Source organism: Elephantulus edwardii, unplaced genomic scaffold, assembly GCF_000299155.1.
Source record: "Elephantulus edwardii isolate Elephantulus edwardi_28Jun2011 unplaced genomic scaffold, EleEdw1.0 scaffold00533, whole genome shotgun sequence".
In the NCBI taxonomy this organism is placed as follows: Eukaryota; Metazoa; Chordata; class Mammalia; order Macroscelidea; family Macroscelididae; genus Elephantulus; species Elephantulus edwardii.
Window position 1 is genome coordinate 393,714 of NW_006400283.1, and position 13,356 is coordinate 407,069.

Consider the following 13,356-nt stretch of genomic DNA (forward strand, 5'->3'; position numbering starts at 1 on the left):
TACTAAAGTACACTATAATATATACTATATATTATATATAATTTCCAAAAATCAACATTGATAGTTTACTTTCCAATTGTTCTACTTTCACCATTTTCACTTCTAATTATCTGGAATTCATTTGACCTGTTCAATCTTTACACATCAACATGTAAAACTAAAATTATTACAAGAAAGGTAAGAGTTTCATCAATTTAAGATGTGAAAAGTAGCTAATTTTAACAGATAGCATTGTTGTTGTTATGTGCTGTCAAGTTGCTTGCGACTCATAGCGACTCTATGTACAACTGCCCTAAACCTTGCTCTATTCTTTACCAATCTTATTGTCTTTCCTATACCTAGCACCATTACACCAGTCAATGAATCAATCCATCTCATCGAGGGTCTTCCTCTTTTGTATTGTCCCTCCACCCTCCCTAGCATGATGTCCCTCTCCAAGAACTGGTTCCTCCTTATACCATGTCCAAAGTATGTCAGACGAAGCTTTAGAAACCTTGACTCCAGCCTGGTCTCACCCTCTCCAGAATGAACTTATTTGTTCTTCCTAGCAGTCTATGGTACGTATATTCAATACTATTCTCCAGCCTCACAGCTCAAAGACATCAATTCTACTTCTGTCATCTCTAGTCATTGTCCAGTTCTCTTATGCATAGCAAGTGATTGCAAAGACCATGACTTGCATCAGGCACACCTTAATCTCTAGACTGACATCCTTGCTCTTCAGTACTTTGGAGAGATCTCTGACAGAAGATTTTCCCAATGCAATTAATCTTTTAATTTCCTGGCTGCTGGCTGATAAATTTGATACTGGTAGGAGAAGACATTAAGGAAATGAAAAGGAGATTTCAAAAGGCTGTGCAGCAAGATAAGGTAAAATATTATAATGAAATGTGCAAAGAGCTGGAGTCAGAAAATGAAAGAGGCCAAATTCACTCAGCATTTCTTAAGCTCAAGGAACTGAAGAGGAAATTCAAGCCTCGAGTTGCAATACTTAAGGTTGCTTTGGGCAGAATATTGAGTGACCCTGCAAGTATTAAAATAAGATGAAAAGAATATACAAAGTCATTATACTAAAAAAAAATTGTTAGAAACAGAAGAATTTAATGAAACAACATATGAGCAAGAGTCTATAGTGATGAAGGAAGAAGTTCAGCCTGCTTTGAAAGAATTGGTAAGAAAAAGGCCCCAGAAATTGATGGTATACCAATTGACATATTTCAGTTAAGAGGTGCTGCCCTAGATGTGCTCACCAAGTTGTGCCAAGAAATCTGGAGAACAACCTTTGGTCAACTGACTGGAAGAGATCTATATTTGTTCCCATTCCAAAGAAAGTTGATCCCACAGAGTGTGGAAAATATCCAATAGTATCATTAATCACATGGAAGCAAGATTTTGCTGACGATTATCCAAAAATGACTGGAACAGCACATCAACAGGGAACTACCAGATGTGCAGGCTGAATTTAGACTAGGTCCTAGGGATATTGTAGCTAATGTTAGATGGATCTTGGCTGAAAGCAAGGAGTACCAGAAAAATGTCTGTCTTTGTTTCATTGCTTATGCAAAGGCATTTGACTGTGTGGATCATAACAAACTGGCTAACTCTGAGAAGAATGGGAATCCCAGAACACTTGATCGTTCTAATGCAAAACCTATACCTGGACCAGGAGGCAGTCATCAGAACAGAGCAAGGAAACACTGCATCGTTCAAAATTGGGAAGGGTGTACGCTAGGATTGTATCCTGTCTTCATACCTTTTCAATCTTTATGCAGAACAGGTTATCCAGGAGGCTAGGCTCTATGAGGAGAAATGTGGTGTCAAGATTGGAGGAAGAAGACTCATCAAAAATCTGTGTTATGCTGATGACACAACCTTGCTTACTGAAACTGAAGAGGATCTGAAGCACTTGCTGTGGAAGGTCAGGGACTGCAGTCTTCATTATGGATTGAGACTCAATATCAAAAAAACAAAGATTCTCACCACTGAACTGATTGGCAGTGTCATAATGGATGGTGAAGAGATTGAGATTGTTCACAGATTTGGTTTGCTTGGCTCCACAGTCAACACTCTTGGCACCAGCAGCCAGGAAATTAAAAGACATATTGCAATGGGTAAGTCTGTAGTTAGAGACCTCTCCAAAGTGCTGAAGTGCAAAGATATCAGTCTGGAGACTAAGGTGCTCCTGATACATGCCGTGGTCTTTGCAATCACTGGCTATGCACCAGAGAGCTGGACAATGACTAGGGATGATGGAAGGAGAATTGATGCCTTTGAGCTGTGGTGTTGGAGAAGAATACTGAATATACCATGGACTGCTAGGAAAATGAACAGGTTTGCCCTGGAAAGGGTGAAGCCGGACTGCTCCTTGGAGGCAAGGATTCTGAAGCTTTGTCTGACATACTTTAGACATGTTCAAAGGAGGCACCAGTTCTTGGAGAGGGACGTCATGCTTAGGAGGATGGAGGGACAGTGCAGGAGAGGAAGGCCCTCAATGCGATGGATCGATTCAGTGACTGGGGTAATAATGGGGGCAGGTGTGTCAGAGATGGTGAGACTCACACCCGATAGGGCAGAGTTTAGGCAGTTGTACATAGGGTTGCTATGAGTCGCAGACGACTCGACGGCACATAACAGCAACAATAAATAATGTGGTCACTTAACTGAAATACAACTGTGGGTTGGCCTTGCTGCATCTTTAGCATTCATCTTCTCATATTTTAAATAAGCTTATACCTCTATCTTATGTATTTCATAGTTCTATAGCCTAAAATGATGATCCAAAGTGGTTACTATATCAGCTTCTCTGAGAAGGCAAGCACTATGACTTCATTATTCACTATTCTGTGTGCAGCACCAAACTGGTGCTTGGTTCACAGGGAAATGGAAAAGGAAAAGAAAAAAAAAGAAAATTTCCCATTCACTGGAAAGTAAAAATACCATACAAATACAAATGCAATTCCAAGTTCAGCTCCATTCAAACTAAATAGTAATCAATTTCTCTCATTTTCTTTGCAACAAGGAAAAGTTTCATAAGAAATCTCATGATATTAGTAAAAAAGTAAATTTTTTTTAGAAAAGGGAAGATCTTTTGACAAGTGGAATAACAAATGATAATATAAAAGAAACCATGGACATGTAAACAGAGAACCAAATGAAAATGCCTTTTTTAGTTCTTTTACTAGAAGTTCTATCTGTGGAGTTTGCTGAATAACTCTCAAAATATTTATAGACAATTTGCAAGGCATCCTTGAGCAGGATAACAAGCAAATAGTTGCATTTCTTATGCAGAAATCCTAAAGGCACTCTCTTTTTACACCTCTCTCACTCTGCACTTACTATACTGTCAGAACTGACTCACAGATAACCCTTCAGTGGATTCTCACAGGTTATAAATTGTGCCCGAGGATATTGTACATCTTTCTCCCACACAGTCACTGATGTGTTCAAATCAACATAGATGCACCTCTTTTCTCTTAGCAGTGCAGCTTCTTAGACTTACAGTGCCAGAGTTCCCTTTTTCACACCAGTGAGGTTAAAATTTATGGAAATAATTTTCAAACAGCTCTATTGAGATGTTATTGAAACTTTAAAATAATCCATTTATAATTAACTACTGATGGTACACAATCTGAACACTATACTGTCAACATGCACTACACATGATTCTGATACAAATAGTCTTTAACATATTTCAAGAGAACAAACATCCTTTGGAACTTGTTCTGTCTGTGACGGTGGAAAGGTAGCCTCTTTTAAAACTCATCTTTCTTATTTATTAATTTTATATTATACTTCATGTAATTGTCTTTTCAATCACTTGCTGTGCATCAGAGAGCTGGACAATGAATAAGGATAAAAGAAGAAAAACTGATTCCTCCGAGTTGTGGTGTTGGAGAAGATTACTGAATATACCATGGACTTCCAAAAGAACAAACAAATACATTTTGGAGAAAGTACAGCCAGAGTGCCCCTTGGAGGCAAGGATGATAAAGCTTCGTCTCACATATCCAGGCATGTTACTAGGAGAAGTATTCCTTGAAGGGGGACATAATGTTTGGGAAGATAGATTGACAAAGTGATTGCTGCAATGGGCTGTAGAGTGTCAGAAATTGTGAGGATGGCCCAGGACATGACGGGTGTGAGACCTGTTGCCCATGGTTTGCTAAGTGTCATACTCAACTCACTGGAACCTAACAGCAACAACAACTTTATAGTTAAGGCTATTGTATTACTTGAGTTGCTGTTATGTGCTGTTAACTTGACTATAACTCAACCTTGTGAACAAAAGATCAAAATTTAGTCTATCCTGTGCCATCATGATTCTCAAAATACTTGAGTCTATTGGTAGGCATTGCATTAATTCCTCTTGTTGAGGGTCTTCCTCACTTGAGATAGTTACATACAATATTGAGAAAAATGCCAAGCATGCAATATACTCAACAAACATGTGTTCCTTTTACAACTTTGTGCACTGATACCTAAACACATTTGAAAAAATAAGTATTCTGGGGCTATTTTAGTTGTTTTGTTTTTAAATTTTTTTTACTGTTATTTTATGTGTGTATACCGTCAAATCAGATCTGACTGGTACAGGAGATGGCCCCTCCTTCTCCAGCAGAACATCTGGTGGATTCGAACCACACACCTCTGGGATTGCAGTGCAGCTTCTTGCCACTAGGCCACCAGAGCTCCCCAGTTCCTTTATTTTAAATAAAATTTTTATTTTATACTAGTTTACTTACAAAGTTCTTATACATAGTTTTTCAAACTGGATCTTTTCATTTCCTTTACTCACCCTTGCCTCCACCCATCAAATTGTGTGACCCTATGATTAACCCCTCTACCCATCCTCATCCCTCTGCTCACCCACCCCCCCCTTATATCCTCATACATGTTTTAATAGTTATCTATTTCTACAATAATGGTCTTATACAGTAATTGTAATTACTGAACTAAGCTAGTTCACTTAGCTAATGCTCTCCAGTCCCTCTCAAGTTAGGTAGTAATTTTCAAAATCATTGCTACTACATGCTGTTTTGGGATTTTGTTGTTGTTGTTTGGTTGTTTGCTTTTTAAATTGAGAATTTAATGAAAGCTTACAGAAAACTTGGATTTCTATCCATTCATCGTTGCACATTTTCCTCCCTATCCACCTGCTCGGTTTGCTTTTCTCTTTGAAAAAAAACATTTCATTGTTGCACAATTTCCTCCCTTCCCACTCCTCATTCCACTTTGCTTTGCAGCTCTTATTCTGAACTGTTGTCATGCAAATAACACCTAACCATATATTCCTTTTAAACAATTCTTTCCCTCATCTGTTTCAATGCAGTGTACATTATTTATCCCTTCTTTTATTATTTTTCCCCAAAACCCCATGTCAGTCCTGTTTCATAACAGTGGTGACTGAGCTATTTCACTCAGCATAATGTCCTCCAGGGTCACCCATTTTGTATAATATTTTATTAATTCCTTGTTTTGCAGTGCTGTGTAATATTCCATTGTGTGAATATACCACAGCTTCTCTATCCATTCGTTTGTTGATAGGTACTTGGAGTGTTTCCATCTTTTGCTATTGTGAACAATGCAGCAATAAACATAAGTATGCACGGTTTTGGTTTTTTAAGGGTTGAAATGAGATTTTTCTTTGGTTCTCAAGGGCTTGTTCCTGGACTCACTCTACAATCAAGTTCTGCAAATAGTATTTGGGTCCAGAGTTTCTCTTTGGCACACAAAGTCTCGGAGTTATAGACTTCTGTGGGAATGTGACAGTTCATATTATGTGTGTAAAATTAATTAACTACAGATATCTAGGCTCAAGAGAATTACTCATCTACAAAAGTCTTCCCTCCTAATGGAGCTAGCAGCAGGTCTCAGTTGAGGCTAGTCTCAGACTAGCATAGGACACGGCCAGAACCTCTCTGCCTCCTCTTTCTAAAAAGACCCTTGGTGAGTGAAGGCCTCAGAAAATGCATATGATGTTAGTGGGAGATATCTAAAGACTGCAACAGCTAAAATGGCCCCAAGGCCCAGCCTGTCTATATATTACTCACTTTGTTGATGAGCTGAAAGAAGGTATTGTTTGTAAAGGCAAAGCTTTTTTTTAACAAGGCTGAAATATAACTGAGGTGCATTCATAGAATAGGACTCCCTGACATTAAATTTTTTAAGTTATCACATACTTTCCTGAGCTTTTTATCAAAGTCTTAACTTTCAAAACACCCCTCTCTTCACAGTCTATCATGTCTGTGTCAACAGCCCAATCATAAAGTAAGAAATTGCGCAGGAGTTTCTCTCTACTTCATCTGGCTGGGGAATATTGCTTCATACCACCCTCTATACTTCTGTATAACAGAATCAAAGTCCACCTCTCCTTGCTGGGTGTCACGATAATAATATTTAAAACCTCCAAAAGCCCATTCTGCTTCAAACCATCATGGTATATATGCACTTATATCAGAAAGTCTGTCCTTCAATCCCTTCCATCTCTAGTGCTCCCAGAGTTGCTAATTTTGCAGCTTTCAGTATAAATCACAACTATGTGTATATAATGTATAGGTGTTGTTAATCATCTCAAAGGAAATAAGGTAGTCCCTAGAATTTTGTTCCAGAAATTTCTCTAACTAGCAAAGGAATTTGTGTGGAGTCCCCCTCCACCCTTCCTGGCCCAGACTCCTCACAGTGTGCATGTCAAAATTCACAGTAACTCAAGCTAATATGCCTTCACAGGACCCATCCATGATGCTAACATTGTCTCTGGTACCAAGAAAGATCACTTTTTGAAGATTTCCTTTACCCTGAAGAGCAGGGTCCAGGCCATGGTCTTTGCAATTACTTGGTATGGATCAGAGAACAGGACATGACTAAGGATGACCAAAGAATTGATTCCTTTGAGCTATAATACTGGAGAAGAGTATTTAACATACCATAGACAGCCAGGAGAATGTATACATCTGTTTTAGAGGGAATGAAACCAATTTTCTCTTTGGAGGTAGGGATTCTTTTTTTTTAAATTTAGGTTGTTTCTTTTTCATTTCAATGAACATCTACAGAGATTTTGGGATTCCATTCATTCATTGTAGGTAGGGATTTTGAACTTACAAACTTTAGGCATGTGGCCAGGAGAGACCAGTCTTTGGAGAAGGACATCATGTTTGGAAGGGTGGAGGGACAGCACAGAAGAGGAAAACCCCTGAATGAGATAGATTGACAAGATAACTGGGGCGAGGGATTAGGTATGTCTAGAGTCAGTGAGACTAGCCCATGAGCGCAAGATTTAGAGCTATTGTACATAGGATCACTATGAGTCATGAGTGACTCGATGGCACATAACAACAACAAGAACAAGAGAGCAGAGACTGGGATTTACATTCTGGAAGTAAGCAGAGTCCTACTGTTTCTTTCAGGAAAATGCTGGCCTTTTCCAGTGGCTCCCAGGGACTGAGACTTCAGCCAATTCTTAATAGTCTTTGAACAGTCTAAGTGCTTTGCTTAGGTTGATCTACAAAAGCAGAAAGCCCTGGCTTCAAAAATTTCCCCTTCCTGAAACGGAGGCTGTCTTGGTATTTTTTTGCAAAGGTATAAACGTGGATCTGAGGTCCAGTGCTCCCTGAGTCAACCCTAATTCCATACAAAATGTTGGCACTAAAGTTGATGAGCATGCAGAAGACAGGAAGGACACCCTCAAACCAAGTTAGCAGGTCTCTGAAAAAAAGTGCTACAAACAAAGGATGCCATCACTGTGAAGAACACGGCACAAGAAGTGGCCACTCTTTCTCCAAGATGTGATCTAGGCTTTGGCAGCAGCAACACCACTCACGGAGCTGAAGTGGATCTTCAGTCTCACTCTGGTTGATCCTTCTTTTATAGCAAACAGTTTGGTCATCTAAGATCTACCTACATAGTAACATTTTTTTTTCTTTTTTCCTCCTAAACTTTGTTCTTCAATTTTCCTCCTGAACTTTTCTGTCTTCAATTGCTGTATCAGTTTTTCTGGTATTTCATTTGGTATGCCATCAATTCCTGGGGTCTTGTTTTATGCCAATTCCTTCAGAGCAGCTTGAACTTCTTCCTTCATCACTATTACCTTTTGATCATATGTTGTTTCATAAAAATCTTCTGTATCAGTATTGGCATTCACTTCCTAAATAGCATGCCTCTGGAAACTCAATGAACTTTGATAAATGATGAGAGTTATAGAAAGGCTCCAGACCTTTTGTTCATAGGATCACTAATGGTCATGCTCGACTCAACAGCAACAACAAATACAAAAGCAATTAGCCAATGCGATCCATCTCTTGATTTCCTGGCTGCTGGTGCCAAGAGTATTGACTCTGAAGCCAAGCAAACCAACACTGTGAACAATCACAATCTCTTCATCATCCATCATAATGTTCCCAATCAGACCAGTAGTGAGAATCCTTGTTTTCTTGATATTGAGCCTCAAACAATACTGAAGACTGCAATCCCTGACCTTCCACAAGTGCTTCAGGTCCTCTTCAGTTTCAGCAAGCAGGGTTGTGTCATCTGCAAAACACAGATTCTTCCTCCAATCCTGATGCCACATTTCTCCTCATAGAACCCAGCCTCCTGGATAATTTGTTCTGCATAAAAATTGAAAAGGTATGGAGACAGATACAGCCCTGGTGTGTACCCTTCCCAATTTTGAACCATGCACTATTTCCTTGCTCTGTTAAGACTGCCTCCTGGTCCAAGTATAGGTTTTGCATAAGCACAATCAAGTGTTCTAGGATTCCCATTCATCTCAGTGTTAGATACAGTTTGTTGTGACCTACACAAATGCCATTGCATAGCCTTGTACTCTTTGCTTTTGGACAAGATCCATCTAACACTAACTATAATATCCCCAGTACCATGGCCTCTTCTAAACCCAGGCTGCACTTCTGGCAGTTCTCTATTGATGTGCTGTTCCAGCCTTTTTCAAATGATTTTCAGCTGAATCTTGTTTGCATGTGATATTAATTATATTGTTCAATAATTTCTGTAGTTTGTTGGATCACCTTTCTTTTGAATAAGAACAAATATAACTCTCTTCCAGGCAGTTGGCCAGGTGGTTGTCCTCCAGATTTCTTGACATAACTTAGTGAGCGCATCCAGGACAGTGTCTTTTTGTTGAAATATGTCAAATGGTGTGTCCTTCTTTTTGCTGATTCTTTCAGAGCAGCTTAACCTCTTCATCACTACAGGATCTTGCTCATATGTTGTTTCATGATATTAATGATATTTTTCAATAAGTTTGACACTCAGTTGGATCACCTTTCCTGGGAATGAGAACAAATATGGACCTCTTCCAATTTGTTGGCCAGACAATTGTCCTCAACATTATTGATTGAAGCTTTTAGGAACTTAGGGGACCTCAACTCCAGGTTATTTTTTTCCTTTGGAAAAGCTCCCTCACTTGTGACACAGAGAGCTTCCAACTACTAACAGATGGTATTTTACCAGCCTACATCACCCACAGTCACCATCTAGCTGTGGCACAAGTGACAGTGTGTATCCATTCTCAGCTGGGAACTTGAAGACTTGGTGCTATGGAAGAAAAAACAGACAAGAAAGGCACAGGGGACAAAGGCAAAAGTCAAGGCTCCAAATGTTTAGTTTTCTCAGAGTATATAATGCAAGCATTCTATTACTATCTATCTATCATCTATCTATCTATCTATCTATCTATCTATCTATCCATCTAATCTAATGCAAGTATTTTATTATTATCAAGCTTCTTGCTATACAGCAATTCTCTCTTGGAAAATCTATTTTAAACACAATTACCATTTTATAGTAATTCTTCCAGAAAATCTTTACAAACACACAGAAAACTTATCTCTATTTTCTGAAAACTCACAAAGACATTTGCTTCTCTTTAATTAAGGCTTCACAGCTGTTCTTCTGGGTTTTATGAAGTCTCATTAATTTAGTCTGTTCTTTGGGGAAATATCTGTGTTTGTCCAGGAAGCTGTGTTCAGCTATCTTCCTGCTGAGTGTTCTCAAAGCAATACTCTGGACTTCATACATCCTTGACAGTCAACCAGGGTACAGTGGCCTCACAAATCCCCATAATAGTCTAAAGGATCATGACCCATTTCTCACCAGTTTCTCTAAAACCAGCCCGTATACCTATGGTCACATGAGTCATTTCCCTAATGGCTCTGAGTCTCTGAGAAATATTCTAGACAATCTGAACCCAATGGCCATAGAGGAATTTGAGCCACAGATGTAGTTGTTCATGTTAGAAATTATGGTTTTCACCACAAGAAGATAAAGGTAAATAATCCAATAGTAAAATGGGCACAGGATATGAACAGATACTTCACCAAAGAAAACATTCAGATGGCTAATAGGCGCATGAAGAAATGTTCAAAATCCCTAGTCCTAAGAGAGATGCAAATTAAAACAACTATAAGATATCATCTCACCCCAGTCAGAATAGCAAAATTTAACAGAACAGCAAGCAACAAATGCTGGTGAGGTTGTGGAGAAATTGGAACCCTTATTCACTGTTGGTGGGAGTGTAAAATGGTGCAACCACTGTGGAAGGCGGTATGAAGCTTTCTCAAAAAGTGCAAATAGAGATACCATTTGATCCAGCAATTCCACTATTGGGAATATACCCCAAAGAGACCATAACTGACATCCAAGCAGATGTATGCACACCTATGTTTATCGCAGCTTTGTTCACAGTAGCAAGGATTTGGAAACAATCTAAGTGCCCATCAACAAACGAATGGATAGAGAAGCTGTGGTATATTCACACAATGGAATACTATGCTGCATTGAAAAACAAGGAACTCATGCAATATTATTCAAAATGGGTCACCCTGGAGGACATCTTGCTGAGTGAAGTAGCTCAGTCACAAAAGGACAAATACTGCATGGTGCCACTGTTGTAAAACAGGACTGACATTGGGATAGGAGGGAGACTGAGAAAGATGGATTCAATAATGTATACTGCATTGAAACAGATGAGGGAGAAAACTGTTTAAAAGGCATATGTGATTAGGTATTTTTGTCATGACAGGAGTCCAGAGCGAAGGCTGCATGGTAGAGTGGACCTGGGGGAGGGTTTGTAAAACAATGAAAGAATTTTTGTTTTATTTTTCCAAGAGGGTAGTGCACTAGGGGGAGGGTCGGGAGGGGAGTAAAGTCCAACAATGAATGAATGGAAATCCAAAGTCTCTGTACATTTTCATTGAAATTAATAATAAATTTAAAAAATAAATAAATTACGGTTTTATGCAGCTATTTAAGCATTTGGAACTACATTGACTTGAGACTTCTCATAAATAGTCAGTTATTAATCCTAACAGAATGAATTCTAAAATAATTCTCAATATATATTTTGCTGCTCCTTTGATCCTTCCCACTACTTTTCAAATAACCCTTTTATTAAATGTCTTCAGATTTTTTCCACTTGAGTGTTCTTTTTGCTTTTATTCTGGGAACTTGATTGCTATGTTGATGTTGTTGTTGACGGACTTGTGTCTAGCACGACTCACAGCAACCCTATGAACAAAAGGCCTGAAGCCCTCTACAACTATCGATATTTATTAAAGTTCATAGTTTCTGGAGGCAAATTGTTTATGAAGGGAATGCCACTCCTGCTTTCAAAGTTGCCATGGAATGCTAGTTGTTGAGTCGCCTGTGATGCATAGCAACCCTATGTACAGCAGCTCTGAACCCTTCCTTGTCCTGAGCCAGTTTCACTAATTCTGACACATCACGCCCCATTGCCCCAGTAACTGTATCAATCTATCTCATCCGGGGTCTTCCCTTCTTCCAAGCATGATGTCCTTCTCCAGGGACCAATTTCTCCTGGCCACATGCCCAAAGTAAGTGAGGCAGAGCTTCAAAATCCTGGCCTCCAAGGAGAGATTTGGTTTCACCCTCTCCAAGACAGGCCTATAAAGAAAAATTATTAATCTAGTGAGACAGTGAAACTACAGGCAACACGGCAGTGTTGCAGATTGTTGTAACTTGGACACCCTACATTACTTAGATATGATTTTTGTCCATAGGGAAAATATGAATGATTATTAAAGTGTCAGAGTTTTTAATACTTTTACTGTAGAATAAATAAGTAGAGATGACAATATAGCCACTGAAAATTTATTCTTTCCTTCTAAAATTATCATTGAAAGCTTGCTGCCCAATTAAAGATTACTTTTTTTTTTAAGTCCCAACCTCTTTTATATCCAAATATGGGCATAACATTGGTGAGGGTTAGGATGTGATGTTTGTCACTTCAAGGATGTAGGCTTCAAAAATTAGATGTGAATCCCAATTTCTTCCTTATTTTCTTTTTAAAAAAAAAATAATTATTAGAAGCAGAGAACACCAATGTCCCATCCATAACTTTGAAATTATCTAAAGGAAAACTACCAAGTGACCAAGTTTATTGGAATTAGAAAGTTTTGTGAAAGACAGATAAATGTCTGTTATGTTAAACAACTGTCACATTGAGTTTTATCATTGTTATTGTTGATTTTGTCTTCATTATATAGCAACTAGTGAGTTGTGCTGTCAACCCAAAAGCCAGCTGCTTCACTGGAGAAACATGGGCAATTTCTTCCTATGCATTTTATAGCCTCTGAAAACCTGCTAGAGTGTCAGCTATGACCCTATTCCACATAACATTATAACTTTCACTAATATCACTAGTTGCTTTTCACTCAATCACAACTCATAGCTCTTCCTTATGCATCAGAGTTGGATTATGTTCCATAGGGTTTTTCAATGGCTGATTTTTTTTTTTAAATTATTCTATGGTGCCTTTCAGTCAATTTGGACCTCCAACTTTTCTGTTAGCAATCAAGAATATGAACCATTTGTACCATTCAGGGGCTCCCAACTAAAGTACAGTATATACATTTATTTTAGAGATAAAAACCTATTCCTAACTTATTTGCTTAAGGATGTTCACTGATCTCTAATTTATTACTCCTAATAGGCCAATGTAAATTCATCCCTTCCCTATGTCAGTAATTTCCCTACTTTATGCCCTATACAAAACAAAAAGTGAATTTTTAAAATTATTCTATTCTCGTATTAACTTCAATCTATTACTGTCGATTTCAGAATTAGCTTTGTTTTGGAAATCAGAGAAATTATATAGTCTGCCACTGACTAAAATCTGTTTCTTTCTCATTTCCTCTTTTATTAAGTTGTTTTCTGGCCTAAAGTTCAGAAACTTCCACTTTCTGGTTGAAGATTCATCCACTTTGCTCCTTAAAGACAAAGATATTTACACAGTAGGGTTGAAAAAAACAGCCAATTTCAGTTCTTTCACCAATATGCTTATGGTCCACAAGGAGTTGACACCTTAGCTATCAAAACATTTCAGAT

At 38.4% G+C, this 13,356-nt stretch overlaps 1 pseudogene; it reads right to left on the reverse strand.

The window, feature by feature from the left end:
- Window positions 1–5,978: 5,978 nt before the first annotated feature.
- LOC102848537 lies at window positions 5,979–7,882 on the reverse strand (annotated as a pseudogene).
- Window positions 7,883–13,356: the final 5,474 nt, after the last annotated feature.